The sequence below is a fragment of the Oncorhynchus tshawytscha genome, linkage group LG33 (assembly GCF_018296145.1).
Source record: "Oncorhynchus tshawytscha isolate Ot180627B linkage group LG33, Otsh_v2.0, whole genome shotgun sequence".
Taxonomy (NCBI): Eukaryota; Metazoa; Chordata; class Actinopteri; order Salmoniformes; family Salmonidae; genus Oncorhynchus; species Oncorhynchus tshawytscha.
The window spans coordinates 3,021,883-3,027,882 of NC_056461.1; the positions used below are offsets into that span (position 1 = coordinate 3,021,883).

The window sequence follows — 6,000 nt, forward strand, 5'->3', positions numbered from 1 at the left end:
CTTCCAGAGGGTATAACTACACAGATTGGCCATATTTCCAGTCGCCTTGCCATGGTTAAATGCAGTGGTACGCGCTTTCAGTTGTGTGAAAATGCTACCATCTATCCACGGTTTCTGGTTAGGGTAGGTTTTAATAATAGTGGGTACAACAACTCCTATACACTTCCTTATAAACTCACTCACTGAATCAGCGCATACGTCGATATTATTCTCTGAGGCTACCTGGAACCTATCCCAGTCCGCGTGATCAAAACAATCTCCGAGCGTGGATTCCGACTGGTCAGCCTTGCATTGAATAGTCCTTAGCACGGGTACTTCCTGTTTGAGTTTCAACTTATAGGAAGGGAGGAGAAAAATGGTCAGATTTTCTGAAACAAGGGCGGGTGAGCATTGTGGAAGTCAGAGTAACAGTGTTCGTGTTTTTCCCAGCGCGAGTGCTACAGTCGACATGCTGATAGATCTTAGGTAGCCTTGTTCTCAAATTTGCTTTGTTAAAATCCCCAGCTACAATAAATGCAGCCTCAGGATATATGGTTTCTAGTTTACATAAAGTCCAGTGAAGTTCCTTGAGGGCCGTTGTGGTATCGGCTTGAGGGGGATATACACAGCTGTTACAATAACCGAAGAGAATTCTCTTGGGAGATAATACGGTCGACATTTGATTGTGAGGACCTGTAGGTCAAGTGAACAAAAAGGACTTGAGTTTCTGTATGTTGATACAATTACACCATGAGTCATCAATCATGAAACATACACCCCTGCCCTTCTTCCCGGAGAGATGTTTATTCCTGTCGGCGCGAAGCACTGAGAGTCCAGGTGGCTGTACCGACTCCGACAGCATATCCCGAGAGAGCCATGCTTCCGTGAAACAGAGTATGTTAAAATCCCTGATGTCAATCTAGAAAGCAACCCTTGTCCTGATTTTGTTGTTATCTGATTTTGTTGTTACCTTGTTATCTAGGGACTGGATATTAGCGAGTAATATACTCGAAAGTGGTGGGTGGTGTGTGCGCCGCCGAAGTCTGACTAGAAGACCGCTCCAGTCTCTCTCTTATCCGGCTGCGTTGTTTTGGGTCGGCCTCTGGAATCAGTTCAAATGCCCTTGGCTGGGGCGGACAAAGGATCTGCGTCGGGAAAGTCATATTCCTGGTCGTAGTTCTGGTAAGTTGACCTCGCTCTGATATCCAATAGTTCTTCCTGGATGTATGCAATAACACTTAAGATTTTCTAGGCTAACAATGTAAGAAATTATACATAAAAAACGAAATACTGCAAAGTTTCCTAAGAACTAGAAGCGAGGCAGCACTCTCTGTCGACGCCATCTTTCACAACCATCAAGTGCTATGATGAAACTGGCTCTCATGAGGACTGCCGCAGGAATGGAAAACCCAGAGTTACCTCTGCTGCAGACTATACGTTCATTAGAGTTAGAGGCCTTAGAAATTGCAGCCCAAATAAATTTATATCTATTATATTATGAACGAGTAGGTGTTCTAAAACTTTTGACCGGTAGTGTACAATGTCAAGAAAAAGTATGTGAACACTTTGGAATTATCTGGATGTTTGCTTAAATTGGTCATACAATTTGATCTGATCTTCATCTACTCACAACAATAGACAAACACAGTCTGCTTAAACTAATAACACAAACAATTATGAGTTATGTCTTTATTGAACACACCGTGTAAACATTCATAGTGCAGGGTGGGAAAAGTATGTGAACCCTTGTTTTAGTTCAGCAATATTCTTGTGATGTCGGGTGTGAACCGCTCTCGAGGTCATGCCACAGCATCTCAAATCGGGTTGAGGTCAGGACTCTGACTGGGCCATTCCAGATGGCGTATCTTCTTATGTTGAAGCCATTCTGTTGATTTACTTCTGTGTTATGGGTCGTTGTCCCGTTGCGTCACCCAACTTCTGTTGACCTTCAATTGACGGACAGATAGCCTTACATTCTCCTGCAAAAAGTATTGATAAACTTGGGAATTTAGTTTTCTGTCAATGATAGCAAGCTGTCCAGGCCCTGAGGCAGCAACGCAGCCCCAAACCATGATGCTCCCTCCACCATACTTTACAGTTCGGATGAGGTTTTGATGTTGGTGTGCTGTGCCTTTTTTTCTCCACACAGTGTTGTGTTCCTTCCAAACAACTCAACAGTAGTTTCATCTATCCACAGAATATTTTGCCAGTAGCTCTGTGGAACATCCAGGTGCTCTTTTGCGAACTTCAGATGTGCAGCAATGGTTTTTTTGGACAGCAGTGGCTTCTTCCGTGGTGTCCTCCCATGAACACCATTCTTGTTTAGTGTTTTACATATCGTAGACTCGTCAACAGAGATTTTAACATGTTCCAGAGATTTCTGTAAGTCTTTAGCTGATACTAGAATAATTCTTAACCTCATTGAGCATTCTGAGCTGTGTTCTTGCAGTCATCTTTACAGGATGGCCAGTCCTAGGGAGTAGCAACAGTGCTGAACTTTCTCTATGTATATACAATTTGACTTACCATGGACTGATGAACATCAAGGCTTTTAGAGATCATTTTGTAACCCTTTCCAGCTTAATGCAAGTCAACAATTCTTAATCTTAGGTCTTCTGAGATCTCATTTGTTTGAGGCATGGTTCACATCAGGCAATGCTTCTTGTGAATAGCAAACTCAAATTTTGTGAGTGTTTTGTATAGGGCAGGGCAACTAACCAACATCTCCAATCTCGTCTCAATGATTGGACTCCAGGTTAGCGGACTCCTGACTCCAATTATCTTTTGGAGAAGTCATTAGCCTTGAGGTTCACATACTTTTTCCAACCTACACTGTGAATTTTTAAATTATGTTTTCAATATAGACTAGAAAAATACAATAATTTGTGTGTTATTGGTTTAAGCACACTGTGTGTGCCTATTGTTGTGTCTTTGATGAAGGTCAGATCAAATTTTATGACCAATTTAGGCAGAAATCCAGGTAATTCCAAAGGGTTCACATACTTTTTATTGCCACTGTTTGTGTGTGTGTGTGTGTGTGTGTGTGTGTGTGTGTGTGTGTGTGTATGTAATATATATATATATATTACATTATCTCAAAAATGTCAGACAGAATTATAATCACATAGTGAAGCCTTGCCTGATTGAACTGCAACATATCTTTACCACTCAAATTGTTTCCCTGACAGTTGCCTGACATAGTATTCAAGTAGGCAGGTAGAGAGCTTAAGGCTTACCTGCCACCCCTCCTGCATCTTAATTTATGTTATTCCCCGGTAGATTGATTGACGTAGTCTGATCGTCTGGGCTACAGAAATCTGAAAGCATACCACTAACAGAACAGTCCTTGTGTAGAAATGGGGGTACAGGAGAATAGTAATGCCCAGCTGAACACTGGGCGGTAATGCATTTCAGTAAGAGATTACCTGAGTCTGTTTTAGGTCTCCATCCAGAACAAGCAAAGATGATGATGAGTCTGTTAAATAGTATGGCTTGTTTTATGTAAGGCTTTGAGGAGAGGAGTAAAATAAGAGAATTTGGTGGCCGGTTTTCAGATCCTACCCTCAGCCTTATGTAGGTACAGTGAGTCAGTGCTCCCACCTTCTGAAGACAAAGCTACCATTGTCCAGGCAGGGCTGCTTTGTCCAGGCAGTGTTGACTGGCATACATTAGAAAAAGGGCCAAACATAGAAATATAATTACTAGAAGGCCCGTCACCACTGCGATTTGTATGTACCATGATAGGTACACTAATTGGAGATGCTAGTTCTAATAATTATATTTCTATGGGGCCAAACCTGAGCCAAACTTATATCCCTGAGTCAAGGGCAAATTACCTCCTCCAAGGGCATTACTGCTCTTTACCTGGAACTACAGGGAGTCATTCTTAGAGAAAATATCAAAGAATGGTCCCTGTGAAAATAGGGAACAAATACCATCCCTCTAAAAGAGCATTAAGATGTTGAGTGATGTAGCTGAAATTCATCAAAGGGTGATTTGCACTGCCAAGAGGATCCAAGGACAGTTGAGACACTCAACATTTAAAAACAAATGACATTTGATTTACAAACATGGAGGTGCGTAGCAGACAAACAAGCCATTTGTTAGCAACCTAATCAACACCACGTACTCGACAAAGAAGTTAGAGGTCAAGTTGTTTGTAACATTTTTACACACAGGGTAATTACATTGTGTCCCTCTTTATGTCAGCCTTGTAAAAGAGATGTTGACTTTCTTCAACAATGTTTTGAAAGTAGACCAAGGCTGAGACAGTAGCACAGTCCAGTGCATAGGATTAGCATGAGGGCTGTTTGTGTTTGTTACTTCAAAAAGAACCCTCTGCAGAACATTCCAGTGACCTCGCCGATGTCCAGCCCCGGGGACAGACAGTATCACAGAGAGACAAGATGTCATCATCATTTTATGTCAGGGCATCCATGCTCAGGTGTTATAATTGGGTGGAGGGGGGGACATGTAGTGGTGGCCGTTTCTTTTGGAATAAATAGCAATTTTGTGAACAGTTCAACCTCTCTGAAATAAAAACACTCCAATTTAGCCTTGATGTCCAACTCACATACAGGGTTCTGATGGCATCAATGTGATGTGTACATTGCATTTATCATTTTCTCCATGAGGTTCAGTGGACAATGTTAAGTGGCCTGGCTGGCAGTCCTACATGATGTTCTGGACAGTAGCCTACCTGAGGTGCCCCCAGGGCAGGTAAAATGCCAACAGACAGCAGAATATTGCTTTTGGCACTAGCGCCAACGAACGCTAACTAGCAAAACATTATTATTTATTTATTTTACAAATCGATACTTGGAGTCAAAGTATCAATATGTCGTCCAAAATAATATCGCGAAATGTAACTGTATACATTCTTCCCCCATCACTATCCAAATCCATTATTTGCTGAAATGCAATTGCATAGAATGACATGTTGCCAACTGATGTGCTATTACAGACTGCAGATAATCCAAGACCGGTGAGCATTTGAAGGCCCACTCAATATGTGCTTCTGTGTGCCATTGTTTGAGCTGTTATTAGTTTATTTTTATTTTTTACAATACATGTTGTAAGGCCTACTTTACATTTTTCCAAATAATCATTCCATATTGAAATATCATCCCATGACATTAATTTAACAAGTGTATATCCAGAAATCATTCATTATCGTCACTAACATTTTATCCACATTGCAACGATTTATAGGGAAAGTGATATACAATTGCCTACCTAGACTGGTGTAACATTAAACCGCTGTGAAATCATAAAAAGACTAACAGTCTAAATGCGTGTGCCAGGTGCCGGTTGAATGGCACGTGTTATGGCTCCAACAAAATGCACAATCTGATAATGAATCAACAAGCCACAAAATACAGTTTAAGTTTATATATAAAGTCGTTTCGTGTCTATAACAAAGGTAGAATTACGTTATCACCGACAGTCTTTGTTGGATTCCTAAACAACACCCCGGTGACGCTGTTACGATGTCATACACAGGAGTCGCATTTTTTCTCTGAACATCAAAATGTATAAAGTCCTTACTCACCTAATTTGTTACAGTAACTGTCTTTATCCTCTTCCGCACATAATTGAAACATTTCGTATTGTTTCACAGAGGGGCAATGTTACGGTTCACACTAACCATCCGCAGCACATGTGTGTCGTGAGCAACATTAGCATATAGTGGAATCGGAGGTTCGCATTCAAAATAAAAGTCAGCAATTGAAACTGATGCAAACGGATAAAACGTCAAAACATGCCACAATTGGACTATAATTATATACAAATGAACAAAATACAATTATTAGTTCATTTGAACCCCCAAAAAGTATAATTCAGTTGAAATCACACTGGGGATGTATTTGAATTCAGAATTTCATTGGAGGCATACTTATATGCACTGTACAGACTAACCTATGGATTGTGTACCCATGAAATGGGAGATCAGCCACTCAGTGACATCCACAGAACACAACTATGTAGAATTTACACAAATATTAGTGTTTTAGCTCTTAT

General features: G+C 40.8%; 1 protein-coding gene across 1 annotated transcript in view; it reads right to left on the reverse strand.

Moving 5' to 3' along the window:
* The window catches only part of LOC112230755 (volume-regulated anion channel subunit LRRC8A-like), a 30,354-nt gene extending 24,691 nt beyond the window's left edge, over positions 1–5,663 (reverse strand). The window contains exon 1 of the mRNA XM_024397023.2: positions 5,531–5,663. The gene's annotated coding sequence lies outside the window, so the exon portion shown is untranslated. The remainder of the gene's footprint in view (positions 1–5,530) is intronic.
* Positions 5,664–6,000: the final 337 nt, after the last annotated feature.